This window comes from Alexandromys fortis, unplaced genomic scaffold (assembly GCF_014885135.2).
Source record: "Alexandromys fortis isolate MF-2015 unplaced genomic scaffold, M_Fortis_MF-2015_v1.1 scaffold_112, whole genome shotgun sequence".
In the NCBI taxonomy this organism is placed as follows: Eukaryota; Metazoa; Chordata; class Mammalia; order Rodentia; family Cricetidae; genus Alexandromys; species Alexandromys fortis.
In genome coordinates, this window is record NW_026068013.1 from 5636698 (window position 1) to 5659744 (window position 23047).

The 23047-nt window shown below is 45.3% G+C and overlaps 1 pseudogene; it reads right to left on the minus strand.

Annotated features, from left to right (window-relative positions):
• Positions 1 to 3712: 3712 nt before the first annotated feature.
• Positions 3713 to 4223, minus strand: LOC126513710 (biorientation of chromosomes in cell division protein 1-like; annotated as a pseudogene).
• Between the last annotated feature and the right edge of the window lie 18824 nt (positions 4224 to 23047).

Below are 23047 nucleotides of genomic sequence, written 5' to 3' on the forward strand. Positions count from 1 at the left end.
AAGAGACAGAAATCTTTAATAAATAAATAAAAAAAAGTAGTTTTACCTAAAAAAAAAAAGAAATGGGTTAATTTAAGATACAAGAGTTAGCCAGGAATATGCCTAAGCTATTGGCCTAGCAGTTTTGTAACTAATACAGTTTCTGTGTGATTATTTGGGTCTGAGCGGCCAGGAGACAAAAGAACAGTCTGAGAGTCTTTCTTCTATCTCTTGTATTCTGCTGTTCTGACACTGGATCCCTTGAAACTGGAGTTCCAGGTTCTGAGCTGCTGTGTAGGTGTTGGGAATTGAGCCCTCATCCTCTGAAAGAACAGCAAGTGCTCTTAACCACCAGTCCTATGGTTTTTAATTCCACCTTTAAAGCTCGATATTGTGCCCAAAGACACGGAGCTCTGTAAAGAAGGAATATAATAATGCACACATTTATGCGGTATTAAAAGTTCCAAAGAATTTTATCAATATAACTCTATTAAACGTATTTGGAAATGTGCTGGCTGGCTTCTGCCTGCCTGGCTATTTATAATATTTATAATATGCACACATGTGCATTAACTAAGTCTTTCTAACGTTATAATGTTGTCATGGTTTGTGCAAAGCCCTACCCCCCTCTGGCTCGCTGCTGGGCTGCTGGGCAGGTTGTTAACAGACGAGACGTACTTGGCACCTTCCAGCAATGCTAACCGACTTCAGACTTCAGTTCTCACCTTGTTCTTTTGAAGATAGGAGGTGATTCGTTCTCTGGCTTCAATGAATTTTGTGTGTGGAATTTCTCTTGGACTGAGTTTTTGAGAGCTAAGAAGAGGGCAAGGTGCTGAGCATAAAATGACGGAAGTTAGGAACCTCTGGAGTTGGTTTCTCCTTTCTGTGGTGCTAGTGGGACACCTGACAGAAGAAGCTTGAAGACAGGTTTACTTTGGCTCACAGTTCAAAGGGGATACCCATCACTGCAGGAGAGGCATGTTATCCCTGGCTCTGTCACCCTGAGAAGCAAGGAAGCAGAGAGAGCCAGGGTTCTGAGTGAAGCTCAAGGTGGACTCCCATAGCAACAGCTCCTCCAAGCTCTCCCCTCCCCCATCTCCCATGCTCCCAGCCTCCAAAAACAGCACTGCAGGTCAGGAAGCAAATGTAAAACACATGGGCTAGAGGGGGACACTTCGCATTCGACCTTCCTGGTAGTGCTCCCAACACTGAGGTGCGCTTCAGACTGTGGAAGTCATTGATGCGGAAACAAGGCTCTCAGAGTCTCATGGGGTCAAGTCTAAGGCTCAGTCTCTCTGTGACTCCATGCTGCAGAGTTGCTAAGTGGACTGGAACCTACATTGTTTAGAGATCAGAAACCACTCTGTCTCTTTTAAAGAAGCTTAGGGTGACATTTAGCGCAGATGTTAGAGCCAAGCAAACTGGTTCTCAACCTTACTTAGCTTTGCAACTCTACAGTCTTCATCTGTAAACAAGCTTTATAGACCTTAGAAACTCCGTTCCATCTCACGACATGTTAGGGTAGCATTGAAGCTTGAAAAAGAAAAAAACCTACATAAACCATTAGCACAGCCACACAGTGTAGACACACAGCTTATTGTGCTATACTGATCGCTATTATTTTCTCCTAGTGAGCTGGCCTGGGCACACAATGGCCAATAAATCAATAAAGTCTCCTGTCTTCACAGTGTAAACAGTTGTTTCCGTTTCTTCCCCGACTGTAGCCTTCACCAATGGAAGGAGCAAGAGCTAAAGCGACTGTTAAAAAGAAACCACATGTGGAGGTCTGTTCAATTCAAGGACTAAAGAAAACACTTAGCATGCAGATACTCAGAGGCGGCGGGCTGGCTACTCGCCATGGTTGAGGGATAGAAAGAATCCCCAACACCTGACTTCAGCTCCCCTGGAGTCGGCCGCCTTTCCTGCCCTGCCTTGGCAGAGCTTGCACGGGCCTTTGCATCAAATGCTGACGCGGAGCTTTGTGGTCACTGCCACCCACATCATCCCCATGAAGGAGCCTTATGTCCTCCTGCCAGCCTCCTAAAAGAGGCGAGATAGGAAGACTGCCCTTTTTTGGGCTGCTTTGTAGACCGGAGAGGCTTTTCTCTGTTTCTTTGTTTGAGAACTCCCACTCTGCCTGCAACAATCAAGCCTGTTGATCAGAAAGAAATACAGAGTTCTAAGAGGAAGTCTCAGGGGACCGAAGGTTTCAGAAGGGTGTGTGTGGAGGGCACACACTGCCAGACAGCAGAAGAGCGAGCTACTCTCTCTGGGTTAGAGGACGAGTGTGGTCAGAACACAGCCATCTGTGGGATTATAGAATTTCCCCCCAACAGGAATCCCCAACGCACTTGCCAGTCTTTTACCTCCTTTGTGACATTAAGGTAATTACTTAGCCATTCTAGGCTTGAAAACAAAACTATTTTACCGAGGAATTTCTATTTCCCTGCTCCATGCCCGTGTATAGATGTTAATCAGTGCTGTCGTCAGGGGGTGGCTTCAGCAGTCACAGGCAGATTGTAGCAGTCTCCACGTCTCTTCATACCCTAAACTCTCATCCTGACCACAGATCAGCATAGAGAGCACAGAGGCTCCCAACACCCATATTGTGCAAGCTGCCTCAGAGGTCAGAAGAGGACACCAGACTCCCTGAAGCGGGGCTGGGAGGTGACTGAGTAGCTGGGCGCAGAACTCGGGTCCTCCACAAGAGCAGAATCTTAACCTCTGAGCCCCTTTAAGTCCCATGAGTTTTTATTGGTATCCTTTAAAAGTGAGCACTGGCAAGGGCGAAGAACGTGCACTAAAACCAGAGAATTGCCTAATGATCATGCTGCTTCTACTCGAACACTGTACACTAAATATAACAACACAGGAGATATGGCATGCTTTCAGTTTTCCCCGCACGCGCGTCTGTCAACAGTTCACATAACTGTAGGGCCGTGTCCTTATCTGTTCTCAGTTTTAGTCTTTTCACACTTGTTTCTATTAATTCTTTTAAAAGAAATACCTGTTGAGCCATTCTGGACCCGATAGCATCACCATCGTCACTGTGGTCATTTCCTCCTCCTCCTTTTTTTCCCCTCCTTTTGTGTGTGTGTGTGTAGAGGGGGATCGTCAAATGACTTCACTATAAAATGTGCTATTGATCTGCAGTCGTTTTTCTAAAAACACAAACATGAGAACTGAGCGCCACATCCTGAGAAATTGCCCTGTGGCTAGGGGGACCTGGACAGAGGTGGCTGGGCTTTCTTTATACCCCAAGGTACCTTACTTGTACCTCATTCACTCCAGGACTCCAAGCTACCTCTGGCCAGGGAAGGAAATTGCTAAAGGGCTACTGGTATTAATTGCTGCACATCCCAACCTGGAAGTCTAGCCACAATACAAAAACCCACAGCTGCTGCCATTCGCCTTTGCTGTCCTGACCTGCTAGCCTCCAGCCTGGCTTGTGCACGCCGCGAAGGATAAGCCTACCACTCACATGCAGCGTCCGTGTTCCAGGCTAAAGGTTTGTTCAGGACAGCCCAAGTCACAAAGTCCTGAAACCCCTGTAGGGTCTATTGAGGTCACACCCTTGGAGAGGCTGGTCAAAGGCAACACAATGCACGAGCAAGTACAATGTCCCACCACCCCACTTGCTCTCCATCCAATATGGATACCACCCCAGTCAAGGCTAAAATCTTGCCATCAGTGAGCGACTAATATTCGTATGAACCAGGAATCCATTTCTTTATTAAATGGCGCTTTCCAAAGGTGTCAGGCATATTCTTAGGAAGCTTGTTGAGATGGCTGGCGCTGGAGGATCCTGGCTTTCAGGTTCTGGAGCGGGAGCTGGCACAGCTTGCACTTTCTGGGCTGCCGGGAACTCGGGGACTGCTTGCTCTGTCTGTGGTTGGGGGTCCAGTACTTGAGAAATGATCCTGTCTTCTCCTTCTTCCAACACGCCTGACTGAACCACGTTCTGACTCAGCCCATTTCACAGCTGGTTCTTGTTCATTGCAGGATTCCGTTCTTGTTTGTCCAGATGTGTGGACGCAAAATTATCCACTTTCTGGTTTGGTGTCCCGGGGGATGGTGAACAAGCCACGGCTCCCGAGCTGCTTCACTATGAGAGGGATGAACCGCAGATCACCTCCCGGAGGCAGCGATGGGGTGTTGACCAGGCCGCCTGACCCACTGGAGTCCACGACCCGTGTGGGTTCCGAGGTCAGGCCCTCCGCAGCTGCTCCCGCACCTTCTGCCATGGCCGGCCGGGCTCAGCTGTTCTTTTGGGAGCCGCGGGCTCGGCGGTGCAGGCACGGAGGGCTCCCGAGGCGGTGGCAGCGGCAGAAGGCGGCAGAGCCCAGGGCGCTTCTTCCCTCCACTTCTTTTTAAATGGGGTCTTATTACGTAGCCCAGGCTGGCCTTAACTCATAATCCTTCTGGCTCAACCCCCCTGGGTATTTTGATTACAGCAGGCACCACCACACCCTGCTGTGTTTGTGACCTATAAGGAATTCTGACAGATTTTAGTTTTTTTTTTTTTTTTTCAATTTCATAGGAAGGGAAGCAAAGTAAGATAAATTTGAAATTTTGTATCTTGCAGTTTTGAGCACCTTCTGGTAGAAGGGGGGGGGTCTCCACTTTGAGCAGTGTTAAATTTCAGCTCCTTGGTTTCCTTTTTGACGAGAAACTTTCCCAAAGACTCACTTCTTCCCCACACATTTTCAACCAGATGTCTCTCTTCTCCTCACGTATTTAACACCGGGCACCGTAGGATCCTTGCCGCACACGGCACCTCCCACACCGTGAGAAGACATTTCAGAAATCCTGCTCAAGGACAGTCCTCCGGACCAGAACAACAGCATCTGGAAGGGACCGAATCACCCCGGCCCTGAACTAAAGCAGATGTGAAATGAATCAACCTCCTCTTTCCTGGTTACAAAAAATGCTATGGCTGTTCAAACACTCTTACTCACACAAACACGTTTACACATATGATAGGCAAAGGCTTGGCAGAGACTAAAAATTTAGTAGGCCCCCGTCTCAAAAAACCAAAAAATAAGAAAGAAATAAAGAAAAAAAATTTAGTAGGTCAAAACTGGAGAGAAGTTCCCAATGAAAGATGGGAAATGAGCTGTGAATTAATGAGTCACGGCACAAGATGCAAGCTCAAATCTACAGGAAGGAATAGCAACACTAAAAGAGCAAGGAAAAATAAGGAATCATGCATTTGCATGTGTGTGTATGTGTATGTATGTGCCTGTATGTATGTGCCTGTATGTATGTGCCTGTATGTATGTATGTATGTATGTGTATGTATGTATGTGTATATGTAGACACACAGAGATATATAGAATTTAAAATGTATATGACTTTTAAACAAAAAACTGTTTATGACAAAAAACAAAGACAAGCTGGGCAATGGTGGCACACGCCTTTAACCCCAGCACTCGGGAGGCAGAGGCAGGCGGATCTCTGTGAGCTCGAGGCCAGCCTGGTCTACAAGAGCTAGTTCCAGGACAGGCACCAAAGCTACAGAGAAATGCTGTCTCAAAAAACAACAGCAAAAAAGAACAGAATGAACGGGTGTAAATGATTAAGACATAAGATATCTCTATTATTCAATTTTAATATTTTATTAATGAGATTTTCATACATACATAGTGTTTTGATCAAAATCTGCTCTATACTTCCCCCCTCCAATCTCCCATTCCCCTCTACCCTCCACTTGCCCTCCCAGTGCGTGTGCTCTTCCTTTAGCCCACTGAGTCTACTTAGAGCTGCCTGGATGACCACGGGTCTGGTCATGTAGGAACATGGGCAGCTAGCTATGAAGGGCTGATTCTCTCATCCAAACTGATTCCCCCTCTCCTACCAGTCATCAATTGCCAATAGGTCCTCAGCCAGGGGCGGGATTTTACGATCCCTCTCTCCATCTACGCTGGGTTTCACGTGGTCCAGTGAGGGTCTCTACACTGTAGCCCCTGTGTGCGCATGTGTGCAGCGGCCCTGTAATGTCTGGAAACCCCTGTTTCACAAGAGCTGCTTTACTACCTCTGGCTCTTACAAGCTACCTGCCCTCTGGAGCGTGATTGTCCCCGGGCCCCGGGGGCAGGAGTGTGATAAGGATGCCCCATTTAGAGCTGGACTCTAATTCCAAGTCTCTTGTGCTCTGCATTTGCCGTTATGAGTCTCTATTAATTTTTAACCGAAGGAAGCTTTTCTCGTGAGCTTTGAGAGTCTATGGGCACAACGGTAAGTACTTAGGAAGAGTTTAATTCTGTGTTCATTTAGCAGGATAATAGTAGCGCGGGTAAAGAAACATTTTCCATGATAAAGCAAACTAAAGGGACCTGTTACCGCCAAGGCTGCCCTACAGACAGCACTGATAGGAATTACTTTGGATTGAAGAAAAGCGTCGTCAGTTTTTAACTCTTTTTGTTTGGCACACGGGGGTGGGAGGGTGGAGAGGGTGGGCATGGGGAAGTGGGGGGTGGGGGAGTGGAGGTTGGGGGGTTGGGGTTAACACTGAGCCTCCAACATTCTAGGAAAGATCTCTACTACTGAGCAGCCTCCTGATCCCCAGCTTTTAATTCTTTTTCATTTTTCTAGTTAACACGTGAGTGTGTATATCTGTGTACACATGGAAACAAAACAGTATTTACTTAATACACAGGGCAGAAGGAAATTCAGGAGAATAGAATTGTTGCCTAGCTAATATAAAACGTTATCTCCTAAGGCCGTGAGAGCAGGGCACTTATATACACACCATCCTCCGGCATCTCCTCAGTATTTCCACTCAATGGCATGTTCACTTAGAAACACTAGAAGGGAGGCAGTTAGCAAATACCAGGGCATTTTGGTTCAGAGTTGTGTGAGACTAAGACACTTTCTGCCTCAGAAAATGCCAAGCCCAGGGGATGCAGTTAAAGATGCTTTGATGTCAGTACCACTTAACATTTTTAGATAATGCTTAGCAGAAATGGGTGAGTTTAGTATAGAAGAGGAAAATTGGAGTTAGCCTCAATCATCCAACATGTATTTATTGCATTTCTACTTTACGTGGGGTACAGAGTAGATAGGATCCAGCTTTCAGCCTGTTCTTCAGGTGCTTGCAATGCAGGGCTTGGAGCAAGGAACACAGAGAACGGCAATGCACACTGTTGACTTTGTGATGGGTTGAGCACACAGGGTGCACACAGCCAGGTCTGTGTTCAGCATCAGAAGATTTGAAAGCTTCTAGGACCGCTTACTGGGATAGGAGGAATGAATCTGTGTGAGCCGGGTGAATGTATGTAAGGAACACGGGACATGACAACGAAGGCGGTGGAGGTAGAGGTGGAAGTGGGGCGCTGGAAATAATCTAAACAGAGGGGACTGAATGGTAGGGATATAGTCAATGCCACATGGCCGCAAATGGCCTTACCATGTTACCTAAAACTTGTTACACTTGTTGGGACACGAGTGTGTGGGCAGAGGGGGGCATTTATTGGATGTATGGATAATTGGGCAGCATAATCCAGTAATTACTGTGCGAGCAAGAGATGAGAGTTATTGAACCAGAAATTCCATGAAAAAGGGCTTTCTCTGTCCTTTCAGCTCCCAGAGACAGCTTGTGCTGATGTCGGAGGGGAAATCTGGGCTTGCACCCCTCCTGTCTAAGTAGGTCAGTATTTGCTGACACTGTGGAAGCCTGTGCTGGTTCTCAGTCTGCTAGAACACCGCACTAATGAGGAGCAGGCCACGGGTTTAATCCCCTCCTGGGCCTCTTAGCTTAGTTCTGTACCTGCCATCGGCACCCTTAACCCTGTGCTGAGCCTTCTCAAAGATCACTGGCTAGCCCAGAGGCTGATGAGACCTCTTGGACAGATTAGAGAAAAGTCATCACCACTCAGCCCCTCACAGGAGTGAGGCTTCCTGGGAGAATTCCTGTGACCTGGCTTCATCAATGTGATTGTGGATTGTCAAGAATGCTCAAAGCATTTGCTGAGCTCTCATTGTACCGCTCACCTCAGTTCCTGCTGAACGTCTGTAGAGGCTGTAATCAGAAAATTTTCTCTTCTTCAGTGGAAACTAAAAAGATTTATCAGGTATCTGCTGAATTGAGAGGATATCAGTAAATTCTCCAGGAAGAGGACCCAAGGCGCTAACCCACACACATCAAAGTTCAATTCCAAACATCCATATATAATGTGATCATTTTGCAGTACAATCCATAGCCCCAGGTCTGAGCTGGACATCTGTGTGCTCGTCACACAGCTAAGCAGGGATAAGTTCATTGAGTGTTCAGTAAATCATGTCAAAACTCAAGCTGGCTAAGTCAACTTCACTATCAATCCAGCCCACCACTGGATAAGCTCCTGTGGCTCCTTGTGACTGCCCACCAGAACTAGAGCATACGGTATTACAGAGGACATCACACTCCTTAATTGTACGATATAGAGAAAACAGACTGGATTTTAGCTGGGAGCTTCCTCCCTTCTGGCTAGCATCCAATACATTAGATGGTTCTAAGTGGGTTGTTGGGGGTAAAAGATCTTGCCAGCGGTTCACTGTGAATCATGAGAATCAGAAGGCCATTCCTCTGGGCAAGATATGCTTACCTGTGCAACTGCGGCTTAACTTCATTGCAGATAACCAACTGCCCTCTGGTTGGATTTGAGGGCTGCTCTGTGGAGGTGAGGGGAAGGGGGACTCCATACTAGTATCGTAAGCCTAGCTAACCCAAGCTCTGGGATAAATCAGAGACACCTCTACTTTACAATGAATTAGATTCATGTCTGCCTAAGATACAGAGAGTAAGTATCAATTGTGGGTTCAACGCTAAACAACTCACTTCTACCAACCCTCCGAGGCTCAGGAAACATTGCAGAAGAGGGGGTAGGGAGTGTATGTGATGTGGGATTCCCCTCTGTATGCTGTGAACAGCATTGGTTAATAAAGAAGCTGGCTTGGCCTGATAGGGTAGAACAGAGCTAGGTGGGGAAAACTAGACTGAATGCTGGGGGAGGGAAGACAGAGTCAGGGAGAAGCCATGAAGCCACTGCTGGAGACAAACACACTGAAACTTTGTTTGTAGACCACAAATCTAGAGCTAATGGGCCAAGCCATGATTTAATTAATTCAGATTCTGTGTGATTATTTCAGGGCTAGGCAGCTGGGAACTAACTAGAGACCTCCCTCCAACAAATTGGCACCAATGTGGTTAACTAAAATCCACTTAAAACCTGAGAACGTTTGGAAAGGAATTCTAGACACAAAAATACACAGTTTAACACAGCTTCTTGCTGTTTGCAGGTGGTGTTCCACGGCTCCTTTAAGAGAGGTTTTCCTGACTCAATGGTAGCAAAAAGAAAAAGCCACCTGTCTTTGAAATGCTGGCTTTCTGGGCCATGCTGCCAGCGTGAACTCTGACTCTTTCTGGAGGTCCGGCTATGGGGCATTTAAATGGGGTTTGTGAACAAAGTCCTGCAACTGCTTAATGGCTCAACATTAAGCATACTTGGAACTGAGGCAATGTGCATGGCTTGCAGAGGCAGTGAATGGACTTCCACTGTGTTGGACTGTGTGGAGCTAGCAGAAAGTATCGTGTATACCCTAGTAATGCTGCAGCTTAAGTTTTTATGAAGGGCTTAGCACTTTAGGAAGTGCTCCTAGACAGTAAAGAATTATAGATACACAATAGTACAAATTCAGATTAAAAAGAAAAGACTTCTAAATGAGACATACTGTGTTTAAAAAATGTACATAGGCTTGGGAGAGAGGAGAAAAAGAGTATAAAAGTTAAGTAAATGGTTTACAAAAAAATAAATAAAACAAAGTCTTTAAAGAGGCAGTATACAGACAGTCATAGATTAAAAGGAGTAAAGAAATAACAAGTCACGTAAAAATGGACGATACACAGAGTCTGGATTATGTATATTATTGTGTCTTCTTTAATTTTTTTTTGACTGTGATGGAGCTAAGTACAGAGAGACATTTTATTGCATGGGCTGCTAAGCTAAACCAGCATACATATTATAAAGGTATCTTGACTTCAGAATTTGAGTCTAAGGATATGTTACCCCAGAAAAGAGGTTATTCTTTGTTTTTACAGAGGATGAGAAACTGTGGATTCATTCCAGGCTAGTATGGTTTGATGGACCAACATCCCCCCCAGAAGGTTGTCTTGAACACCCCTCAAAACATTACTTCACTCAATAAACAGCAAGAAGCAGTTTGGAGAAAAACTATGCCCATATTCCCAAATATTTTTTATAAATGTTTCTTTACATTTAAAGGGGGATATGCTATAGATATCTGCATTGGTATGGATCTTGCTCTATTGATACAAGTTAAAGGTCAATTTTGTTATACTGTGTATATAAATTTCTGCTCTTGGTTAAGGTATTGTGTTTGTACAACTTATTTAAAAATATAACATATAATTAAGAAATATAAGTTAATAGATAATCATCTATAATAGTCAAAATTGTCATGTTGTTAAATTTTCTAGATGTACAGAGATGTATTTCAGATAAATGATAATCTTCAAATCTTTCAGAAACCTTTAGAATATGACATTTAAAATGTTTTAAGAACTTAGGACTTTTTATGACAATGAGACACATCTGATCCTGGCAGCACAAGCTACTTCAACAGAAAGATAGGCATCAAAGAGGCTCTTTATGGAGTTGGTTGACCATTTTGGCAAGAAACTGTTCTTACGTGGACTGCTTTATAGTATGCTGCATAAACTGGACATGCAGGACTCACAGAGAAAAGACTACTGAACTTGCTTAAAGGTGAGATGGGCCTTCAGGGTTCCTGCTTCATGAAAGAGTCTGCCAGACATTCTGCAGGACTCAGAAAAATGTGGCTGACAAACTGCCAATATAGGCAGAACTGTCTTTGAAATTTCCTGCTTCATGGAAAATTCTGCTAGATACTATGGGCCTGTAGACTGAAGATGGATGCCCCAACGGTACAAAAGAACTTTGGGTTCAGGCAGCAAGATGTCTCTGTCAATTCTAGAGTTTTGGAAGTTGCTTACAATGTACTTCCTGTTTACTTAGGAAATATTATATCCTTCTGGGATGGAGTTGAAGAATTTATAGTTATAGTTTTCCTTAGTTATGATAAAAGATAAAGCAGATATAAATATTATAACTGTAATTCTTCCTTGATACCCGTTTTGTTATATGTAATTTTACTATGTTAAAGTTAAAACCTTCCTTTTTTATTTAAACAGAAAAGGGGAGGGGATGTGGGATTCCCCTCTGTATGCTGTGAATAGCATTGGTTAATAAAGAAGCTGGTTTGGCCTGATAAGGTAGAACAGAGCTAGGCAGGGAAAACTAGGCTGAATGTTGGGAGAGGAAAGACAGAGTCAGGGAGAAGCCATGAAGCTGCTGCTGCTGGAGACAAACACACTGAAACTTTGTTGGTAGGCCATGAAGCTAGAGCTAACAGGCCAAGCTGTGACTTAATTAATATAGTTTCTGTGTGATTATCTCAGGGCTAAGTGGCCAGGAACTAACTAGAGGCCTCTCTCCAACATGCATGAGAGCAAGAAGACAGAGTAAGGGCGTGAGAAGACAGGGGCTGTAGGGAGATGGGAGTGGGATTGGTCGGTGTACATTGTTCACATGGGTGAATTATCTAACAGCACATTATATTAAAAAATTTTTTTAAATTAATTTAGCAAATTGAGCTCATTTGCCTTTTCAGATAAACTTTAGAATATTTTTATTTATGTCTGCAAAAACAGTTGTTGGGATTTTGGCAGGAATTGTGTTGAACCTACATATCCACATAAGGAGAGCTGCTGTATTTACTGTAGTGAATTTTGTAATCTCTGAAAAGACCAGCATCTGATATGTTCAGACCCATGGTAGGATTTTAGCAGTGTCTTGTAGCTTCACAGCAGCAGAAGGTAAATGTTATATTCACAGTCATTTCTTTTACTCTAGAGTAAATGTAATGTTGTCACAGTTAATTTTTGTTGGTTTCTGTGAGCTTTCTGTTAGCATATAAATGTACATTGTCTGTGTTTTGGTCTTTATTCTATATCCTTGCTGAGCTTATGAGTACCAGAAGTTTTGTAGAATGCTGGAGCACTTCTGCATCCTTCATCAGGACACACCCTTCTGTCTTCTCTCCACATGTCCTGGGTTTGTGTTTCATGACCCTGTTATGTGCTCTGATGACATTCTCCAGTCATTGTTTTCTATGACGTCAGTCCATGATAATCTGAATCAGTTTTTCAGGCCAAGAGTGCGTCCTTTACCCAAAGATGGTCTCATTAGGAATAGAAAACTCCTTTTAAATCCTGTTCTTTTAGTATTTGAAGATCATTGGGCCACTTTGTCTCTGACCTTATGACTTCTGAGGAGAGATGAGCTATGGTCTCAACTGTGTTGTGTTCTCCTCTGAGAACTGTGCTGTGTCCCTTTGGATGCTTTCAAGATCTTAGCTTTGTCTGGTTTCTCTAAGCATAAATGTGCCTCTTGGTGACAGGGGTGGAGATGGGAGGGTTGGGGGAGGGAGTTCGTTGGGTTCCCTTGTCTGGATCATCTTGGCTGTGTTAATTTGCTCGAAAGGGAACCTGGTCTTGGACGACTGTTCAGCTGACAATTACAAAAATATAAGTTAGAACTAGCCTCTGTTCAGAGAGTGTCTCCTCATGGCTCCTATGCCCTTCGACATAGGCTTCCATTAGCTAGGTTGTCCAGATTTGAACACGATTTCTTTTGGGAATTAGTGAAGCGGTCCCTGGTAAAAACCACGTAAATTTTTCTTTTATAATAAATACGTCTTACATAGATTTTTACAACTTTGACGTGTGTGGAGCAAGGGAAATGGGACTGTCGTTTGAACACTGGCTCTTTTGAAACCTTTTTCTAACAGCTAAATGGTACGGGATAAGATGGCATCCTTCTGGAAGAGTACTTGCTCACATAAAGATTTCTTCCTAGACGTGTTTTCCGTTATAGAACTCTCTTCACTGCAGAGGGCCTGAGGTCCATACGCTCACAAACAAACACCAGGAAAACCAGAAATGTTAAACCTGCAGACTTTTCTCTTCAACAGGAGGGACTTGCTCTTGTTCCCTCCAGAAGGCTGCAGGAGTGGATGCTGGTTAGTAGTCTGGTGATCTTTTACTCTCTGTAGGGCCAGGTCTCACCCAAACAACCCACTCTTCTGTGTACATTGCAAAAGGGTTTACTATTATGCTTATTACAAACCCTTTCTCCCTAGACCCTTATCCTGAGCACTGTCCTCAGCCAGCAGAACCCGTTCTTGTGGAAGAGCTCACGGGTACTGTACAAAAGACATAAGGCCATGTGGCAGATAGAGTTCTGATCAGGAAAAGGTCATTCTTCCTCTTGCTCACAAGGGAATCTGAATGTGACAGCATGGGTAAAAATATTAATTTATATCCAGACTGGAAAACAACTAGAGCTGCAAGCCTGGCTGCTGACGCATCAGCTGTGTAAGATAAGTGTCAGGTCCTGTGTGTGTGTGTGTGTGTGTGTGTGTGTGTGTGTGTGTGTGGTGGTGGTGGTGGTGGTGGGATGGTGCAGAAGCCTGCAGGTAACTGAACCTGCTTTCAGACAGTGGGGAGGAATCTGCTGAGTGGAAGCCTTTGGAGTCCCTCTGTGGGTAAACAGCTCTGCTCAGAGCTCTGCCCCCTGGGCAAATAGCAAGCTGGGGGTAGCTGGTGTTGGAAGGAGGAGCTGCCTGGGCTTGCTTGCTCAGGTTTCTGAGTTCACAAGAAGATCACAAGAAGCTGAGAGGTAAGGGTGTGGAGAAGAAAGTCTGGCCAAGGCCAAGCTGGTGTTGAGCTGGGAGAGGGACGCTCTGATTCCCCAGCTTCGTGGGGTGGCTATGGGGTGGCACAGCTCACGAGTCCCCTCAGGTTAGTGCCTACAGCTCCTGGGTGCTGAGCTTGGTCCTGAGCCCCTGCTTTGAAACTGTACTTAAAATAGCCGATATGTTCCTGAGCTTGTTTTATCTCATGCTCTGCTTTAAAACATCCATGTCACTGCTCAGACCATTTTCTTGGGAGCCAGAGTAAAAGACAAGAAGGGGCAGGCTTATTTTTCGTTGTAAACCTCATACCCAACCTCTACAGAAGACTTGAGAAAGAGATAGGAAGTAAATTGGATATGGCTGGATAATTTAAAACTGGACTAAGTAAGGAGAGTGGGGAGGGGAGAAAGAGAATGGAAAGTGAGGGTATTTGGAATGTGTACCCGTCATCCTCAGTGTGGAGAAAGGAACATATCACAGAGCACAAACAATGATGCAAGCGGGACTGTTTCCGTGGTCCATGAACTGTTCAGCAGGCTGGATACATTAATACCCACACCCTTGGGCATCACATCCTAACCCGCTCTTCCAACCAACTGCTGCAACCCGTTTTACCCCCTATCCTTAGAAGAAGCTTTGTGTTCGAACTGGAAGCTTCCTTCTAAAAGACTGATGCATTATCTCATGGTGGAAAGCTGACAGTTGCTTTTTCTCTGGGGTTCATGTAATGTATCCCCAATCCAGATTAAAGCTCCCCTCCTAAGGCCAAGCCTGAGTGATTGTGCTGAGGTTAGACCAGAGCCTGAGAAGATAATCATGGGTAAGGCTCCAAATGCTTCCAAGACAAGAATTCTAAACATTGGGAAGATGGCCACCTGATTTCATTCTCACCCATGTGCAATTCAGAGATGGAGCCAAAAAGCCCTTGTCAAGCCTTTGGGAGGAGTCCAGTTGTCCTTCTGAGAATCTGGATATCCCAGGGATGAGTGTCCCAGTCTTGGAGGGCTTGGGGTAGATGTGATAGTCAAGGCTTTGTATCGCTTCCTGAAAGGCACACCGTTTAGCTAGATACAGGCATGGCTCTGTCTGGGTTTTCTCTGACCTTGAGAGGAATAGGATATGATAAAGTTAGGGAGAACACGTGATGTGACTATGGAACAGGCCCTCGGGTGTCTCCAGTAGGAGCAGAGGAGTGAGCAGATCAAGCAGGCCAACACTTGGAGCTGTGAGGAGAACCTTTGAAGATACCCACCTTAGTCATGGTTACTATTGCTATGGTGAAACACCATGGCCAAAGCAACTAAGGGAGAAAAGGGTTTACTAGGCTCATGTTTCCTTATCACTGCTCATCACTGAGGGAAGTCAAGACAGGAACTCAAATATGGCAGGACCTGGAGGTAGGATCTGAGGTAAAGGCCATGGAAGAATGCTGTTAACTGGCTTGCTCTACACGGCTTCCTCAGCTAGCGACCCAGGGCCGCCAGCCCAGAGATGGCTCCACTGGCGACAAACTGGGTCCTCCCTTCCCCACTAATTTAGAGATTGCCCTACAGTCTTGTCTGCTCAAAGCTGGATCTTCTGAAGGCATCTTATCAATTGACAACCATAGCTTGTGTCAAGTTGACAGAAAATCAGCCAGCATAACAATATGAGGGGATAGGAACAGCACCGTCCATGCCATTCCCTGTCCTCCTCAGCTCAGACTAGCAACTTGGCACAGCTTAAAATCTTCCGGGAAAAAGTCTTTACTGAGTAATTTTTCTTATCAGTTTGGTTTGTAGGCATATGTATGAGGGACTGTCTTGATTATTAATGGATGCAGGAGGGCTCAGGCCACTGTGGGTGGCACCATTCCCTGGTTGGGGGGGGGGGCTGAGCTGTATAAGGAATTTAATGAGCAAGCAATAAGCACCTTTCCTCCATAATTCGGCTTCCAGAGCCTGCTTGAGTTCTTGATACGAATCCCCTTAACAGCAAACTGTAACCTGGAAGTTGAAATAACCGCTTTTCCCATTATGTTGCTTTGGGTCAGTGTTTTTATCACAATAACAGAAAGGAGACAAGAACACATCCTGCACCTTAACTAGCTACCCAGGTTGTACGTGCTCTCAGGTTGACCTAGGAATGGGTGGTCTACTTTTACATTACTCTTCGTTTCTACTCTGCATCAGAAAAGACAAACTTCACATAATTTGAGGTTATCATTGTCTTCAATTACCCAAAATGATCGGTTCATACTCTCCTATGTTTATTTCATCCACAGTTGTTGACAGAATGTGTTTTTTGGGGGGGGGGGAGGGGGTTTCGAGACAGGTTTCTCTGTAGCTTTTGGAGCCTGTCCTGGAACTAACTCTTGTAGCCCAGGCTGGGCCTCGAACTCACAGAGATCCACCTGACTCTGCCTCCCAAGTGCTGGGATTAAAGGCATGTGCCATCATCACCCGGCTAGAATGTCTTGAACTTAACTAACTTCCTTGGTTCTAACGACCCTTGACTCCCCAGGAGACAGCTGACAGAAAGACATCTCAGGAACACAAGGCTTTTTACTGCAGTGGTGAAGAGATGGTGTGAAGGGACGGTCACAGACTTCAGGACAGTCGGAGCCTTCCTGTGGAAAGGATATGAAGAAAGCTCTGCTTCGCACATCTGTCGCTCTTTTCTGGTGATTCACTCTCAGAAGTTCGTCAGCCTTTCTCGTGGAGACTGAAGAGGGAAGCTGCTGTAGCAACAGTGGCTGCCTTCAAGCTGCCTCCAGTGCCTCATCACGATTCATGTTTCAAGTTGGGCCTTTTTGATATGTCAGGGTCTGAGACATGAGGGACCATAGAACACTTGGATGTTACAGGAAGAGTGGACTGTGATATCTGTTGGGGTGAGACTCTTGCCTTTTCTTTGGTTTCAGAATAAGATAGAAGTGAGGTTTTTGGTTCACATCCATTGAGAAGTTTTTCTTATCTCCACCATGTTGAGTATGTTTTGGGAATGGGCTAGGGTTTCCTGTCCTCAAGCCTGTCCCCTTGGCGGGGGAGGGGGGTTGATGAGAAGTATAGTTATGGCTTGCTCCATTCTGTGATCTCAGTCTATTTAGCCAAGTGATTTGGATTGAATCTTGCTTTTAGCTCCCCTCTCATAAAAGTAAAGAAATTGCTGCATGATCTCACCCTTGGCCTGCAGCCCTGAGCTATCATGCCGGTAAATCCATGACAGCAGAGTCAGCATACCAAATGTAGGCACCTTCATCTCCTCTCAAAATGGCTGCACCTGAAAACAGGAGGCCCTTTTTCCATATGGATTTTATTCTTAATGATTCAAGCCTATGGGTTTTTTCTGAGGAACCTCTTTAGTGGAGAAGGGGAAGGGAAGAGAGGAAAGAGAGTGAAGGGGAGGAGATAAAGCCTTCACTAACACCCTCAGGCAAGCTTCCTCATCCTGAGTCTCAGAATCCAGGTGGTGCATACCTGGGCCTCCATGTGTGGACCTTTCTACCCAGTGTTTTAGAATCACAGCCACCAGGAATACTGCAAACATTTCCTCGGCTTTTGAGTAAAACACAAAACAGGCCCTTTTTTGGTCCTCCTGTGTTTTGGAGTTCTGCAGATCTCCAGCCTGATGTTTCACTTGCTCCAGCTGGCAGCTTGCCCTCCAGTCCTCACTCTTGTTCCCAGCAGTGAGTGTGCCAGGCAGCATGTTTGCTTTGTCCAGAGCCTCCCCAGGGCAGAGCAGCTCCAGCTCTTTGCTGAAAGCTCAACAGAGCCCCGAGTTGCTACACAGGAGAAATTTGTGTAGCCTGGCTCCACCTTCATCTCTAACCTGTCCCTAGTTCCCAGTCATGCCTGCTTCCAAGCCCAGCATCCAGGAGAATAAGGCCCTGGACTTCTATTCTAACCAGAGTTCTGTCTTGGAATAGCACTGCTGATATAAGTGTCCTTTTCAGAGGGAAGTGCATGGTACTGGGTTGTCGGGAAAATACATTGGTATACATTTTTCTGAAAGACAGGACCACAAGCTGGGAAGCTGGCTCAGCTGATGAGTGCTTGCTCTTTCCAGCATTAGAGCCCCAGTTTGGAACCCTAGTACTCAAGTAAAAAGTCACCACGGTGGTGCACATGTGTAATTCTGGAGCTGGGAGGAGATTAGCTGAGTCAGTGAACTACGGGTTCAGTAAGAGACCTTGCCTCAAAAAATAAGACTGACTAGGTGAAGAGCTATAGCCAATTAATGTCCACCAAGAGAGGAAGAATCATTCCTCAGGGATAAGCCCTCTGATTGGTTATCCAGTACCAACTGGTCAGCCCTGAAACTAGACATACCAGCAACACTAAGTGGTAAGTCTTATGTATTCAAAAATGTAGCAATAGTAAATAAAGAAACAGAAAATAGGTGAAAAGCAATAGAGGAAGACACTCAAAATTGACCTTTGACATCCATACAGACCATGTGTGCATGCTCATCTGTACACACACACACACACACACACACACACACACACACCCCTGGGGCCCAAAAAGGTGTCTTCTAACCGGGGAGGAGGAAATTGAAAGGGGCTTTGAAAGTAGGGGCTAGCTCAGCTCTGATGGCTGCAGAGCCGCAAAAGGCTGAGGACCTCACAGCAGGGCTCTTGCTGCTCTTATCCTCAGGACTTACCATCTATTGGTTGCCTTCTCGATGTCTAGACAAGCGTGTATCCTGCTCAGGGCTAGAAGTCTGTTGATGGATTCAGTTTCTCATAGCCGTCAATTTGTAGAGGTATTCAACAGAACAAACAATAAAGAAACCTGTGGTGGCCTCAACCCGCATGTTAACAATGAGCAGAGCTCAGCAGGTGCAAGTGAGATGAATAAGAAGACAGGGAGGTGTGTGGTGTAGTCATCAAAGACAGGGTATTGTGCCCTCCTGTGAGTCGTGTGCCCTCCTGTGAGTCGTGTGCCCTAAAGCCCTTTAGGAAGTTATCAGAGACTTCTGAGAACCTCGTGTGGGCTTTGCTTTCCAGGCAGGAAGTAAGATGGCAGCTGACCGCCTTCCCTTGCTCCCTCCCCTTATCCTCTTTAGGCTCCAGGGATGGAGGGTAGCTGCTCTCTCTTCAGATACCCACCATCAAATTGACAGCCCTGCCTGTGTGAGACCCACATGCTTTTCCCACCTTCCCACTGAAGAGGAAACAGGACATGAGCTGATTTATCTCTTCTTTCATTGACCCAAGGACTTGTTCCCATAGTCACCATTAAATTATCTCCTCTGTCTCCTTCATTGACAGTTTGTCCTCTGCAAAGTGATTTCCATTAATGGAATTCACTCTGGAGCCTCCCATCTTAGTTGCCAATGCATTTCTCTGCCCTATTTTAAAACAAAGCTCTCCCAAGCATCATTCTGTATTTGCCCAGCTATTAGCTTCCTACATTGCTTTAAAGCATTCCACTCATGACTGTCTCTCCAACCTTCTTTGACTCTGCTCAAGGTCACTAATGATTTTCATAGTGACCAACTCAAGAGTTTGATCATAACTTTTACAGTGCCCAAGCTATACAGGGGCTGTTCATTCTTGTTTCTGCAGTTCATGCTCAACTCCTCCACAGCCCTGTGCTCTACTCCTGTATTCACAGCCCACGCTCTACTCCTGTATTCACAGCCCACGCTCTACTCCTGTCTCCACAGCCCACGCTCTACTCCTGTCTCCACAGCCCGTGCTCAACTCCTGCGCTGCTGCACTCTACACTCTACTGTTATATTTCCCGAAACAAGCTTTTTTTCAGACCTTCAACAACTTCTTTCTGCACCTTCTCTCTGCTTAAGGAGGCTTCTTCTTTGGTGTCCGAGCCATAAAAACCATGCCTAGTTCTAGCCTCTGTTCCTCATCCTGCCTTCCATCTTAGCAGCAAGGATTGCTGAAATGGTGTATTTACTTTTACGCTACTTTATGTGATTTCCTCTAGATCATAGACCGTCAACTCTCGAATAGAGAGATATACTCCCTCCACATCCCCAGCACCCACCCCTCAGTAAGAACTGTTGTGTATTGACTGAATGAAAGCAGGGTCCCGCTCTTAGGGAGCTATAGTCTCACCAACAATGATGCTGACGGTGTGGCTCACAGCATTTGGATTCTCTGGTCAGACTTTCCTGGTAACTGTATGAAGGCCCAGTGTCTACAGAACATGTCTCCTAGGCTTTGGAGAACCCTGTGACTTACCTACCATTACACAGTGGTCCACAGAGAAAGCAGACACTGACTGGAGGCACCTCTGATCCAGTGTTGTGCTCCTCAGCCCCGAGGGCTTTGACCTTGTAGATAAAATTGTGTCTGAAAAAGTTGCCACAGCCTGCTCAGGTTGTGTTCCTGAGGACACAGCAGTTCCACCCACTTGTGGATGGGCAGCGCCCGTTTATGCTTGCCTGGTGGAAAAGAATGCTGACTTCACCCATTCTGCTCTGAAAGCAGTCTCTGTGCCAGAAGCCAAAACACACAGGCTTGGTAAATATTTTGCACTTGGTTATAATAGCAAGGACCCAAACGCAATTAGTGCTGGCTCACTGTGATGCTGTTGCTCGCCAGTTTTAGGAAACACATAGGTGCAGCTTTAACTGGAAGATGCTCCTCCGTTGTAGTTTCTGCTGAGCGGTTCAGAATTCAAACCTTCGATGTCTTTTGGCTTCTTTCTGAATTCAGCATGGTTTGTTTTCTGTCATGGTTTATAGTCAGATTGGGTGCAAGAACCTGACTGTGGGGTCCAGGATCTGAGGTCTCCCAGCCTGCAGAAAGACTAAGAGAGAAGCTTGCTGTCTAGGAGAGAGAGGTGTGCAGCCTAGCTGAGACCGGCAGGCTTTTTTCTGACCAGCTGCAGATGTGATCTTAATATGTCTAGCAATCTCATTAGACAATAGAAAGAAACCAGTGAAATTAATTTTAACAGCAGATGTTAGGTAATGCAATATACTCAAAATATCATTGCAGTAAGTGGCATCTATGACTGTGTAATTGTTAAGTCTGGCTGTAGTTTATATCTACAGCTTAGCTCAGATTAGCTGAGTTGCATTTCAAGTGCTAAATGGCCACATATATGCCTGGTGATGTTTGTGAGTGGGCTTGGGGTGTCAAGGCTGAGATCTTTATGTTGAGCTGAAGAAACCCAGTCGGGTTTCTCTTGGGTCTGGCAGAGAGCAGATCGGATGCCACCTACTGCTCTGCTGTCTTCACATTTGAACACAATTTATGTGTGTGTCTTTCCTCTCTGAACTAACTCCTTTCCTGTCCCCCCCCCCCCACTATTCCTAATAGTGTCATTTTGCTCTTGGGAACAGATTCCAGATTTTCAGTCTCCACTGGACAGTGGCCATGTGCAGCCCCAGTACCCTAAAATAAAGCGAACCCATGAACTCTTGGTCTGAACATTACTGCTGGGCACAAGTGTCAGAGCTCCTTTGTCCCACAAATACCTCACCATGGCTCCCATGACAAATCTTGCTTATGTTCTTATGCGCAGTATGCCTGGATACAAACCATGACCCCTGGTAGGCACATGACCCCTGATCCTCTCACTCTGTAGAATGCAGAGAACAACAGTAAAGAAAACGCCACAGTTAAATGATGTGAGAACATTCTAATCACCACAAAATGTGTTTATTCTTAGAATCAGAAATTCAATGACAGTTTTTGGTGCATGATCTAGTGTACCAATATAAAAGGTCACGTCAACTAACCATTATTAACAGTATTTAAAAATTTAAGTAAACTTTGTAAAATGTTTTTATGCCAGCAGTTAAACTTTTAAAAGAAAGATATATTCATTTTTATATTACATGTATGGGTATTTTGCCTGCATGTGAACCTGGGTACCAGATGTATAGAGTGATCATGGAGGCCGGAAGAGGGCATTAGATTCCCCTGGAACAGGCATTACAGGCAGTTGTGAGCCACCACATAGGTGCTGGGAACCAAACCTGGATCCTCAGGAAGATCAGTCAGGTCTGTAACTGCTGAGTCACGTTTCCAGCCCCTGCAGCTGAAATTTGACGGTGTTCTATGTACAGACAAAGCCTTGCAACTTCAGAGCTTTGGGGTGGTGTATTCTGAGCGGCTGCTCAGTGACTTCTAACTCCTGGGTGTTTTATTTAACTGGTCTGCATGCATCTGTGCGCATCGCTTGGGACTGCCCTCTCTGTCTTTACCCAGGAAGGTCCTGCTCGCCCCTGTGTTTTATTTTGTATGTCACCACTTTTACCAAACTTGAATATTTTCAAAAATATTTTCATCACATTTCTTGATTTTTGTGTGAGAATTTGCTACACCCAGAGAACAACTTTAGGAGTTGGTTCTTTCCAAACATGTGGCTCTTAGAAATTGAACTTAGTTTGCCCAGCTTGGTGGGAGGCACCCTTACCTACTGAGCAGGCCTGTGATTTGGACAATTCTTATTTGTTCCTGCATGATACCACTATGGGGGCTATTCCTTTGCAGGGGGAGGGTAAGGAGAAGAGAGAGAGAGAGAGAGAGAGAGAGAGAGAGAGAGAGAGAGAGAGAGAGCCCAGGTCTGCTGGATTATACACTGTGTTAAAGACAGGGCTCGGCCCTGGCAGATGGTGTCTATAGCATGTTAGAAGGTAAGTGCTCCGTAAATGCTTGCTGATGAAATAACTGTTTGCTAAGGCAACGGTCATCAAATCATCACCACCCCTGCTTTAAAGCTGAAGCAGCTGCAGTTTGTCAGTGGTCAACAAAGTTGTAGTTCAAGGTCAAGGCTTCTGAACCTGGATCTAACGCTGGTGTCAGAAAGTTAGTGCATTGCGCAGTATAGTACCTCCACTGTCTGCAGCTAGTGCATTGCCCAGTGTGTCTCCCTCTGTCTGCAGCTAGTGCATTGCCCAGTGTAGCTCCACTGCCTGCAGCTCCCAAACCACAGGCTTTGTGATCTCACTGAAGAGAAAAGCTGAAGTTCAAGCCCCTGGAAGACCACACCGAGGCTTTGAACACTGAAGCCACTGTCTGTGGGTGGCCCATGGTGAGCATGAGCCTGGCATCCCGCTGTGCAAGGGCACACAAGTCATTTCCACTAATCTCTCACCTTCCCATCGAAAATGCTTGCTGGTTATTTGGCATACTTTGTTTTTAAATTGGTTAAGAATGATCCCCCTTGAGATGTAGTCCAGCATAATAATGATGATAATTAATAATAATAATTTAGTTTAAATACTTTAAATTTTGCCTACACAAATCAGGCATGTTTATTGTTGAAATTTTGGAAAAATATAATTTTAATATCCTTAACTAAACAATCTGTTATTTTCTTTTACAAACACT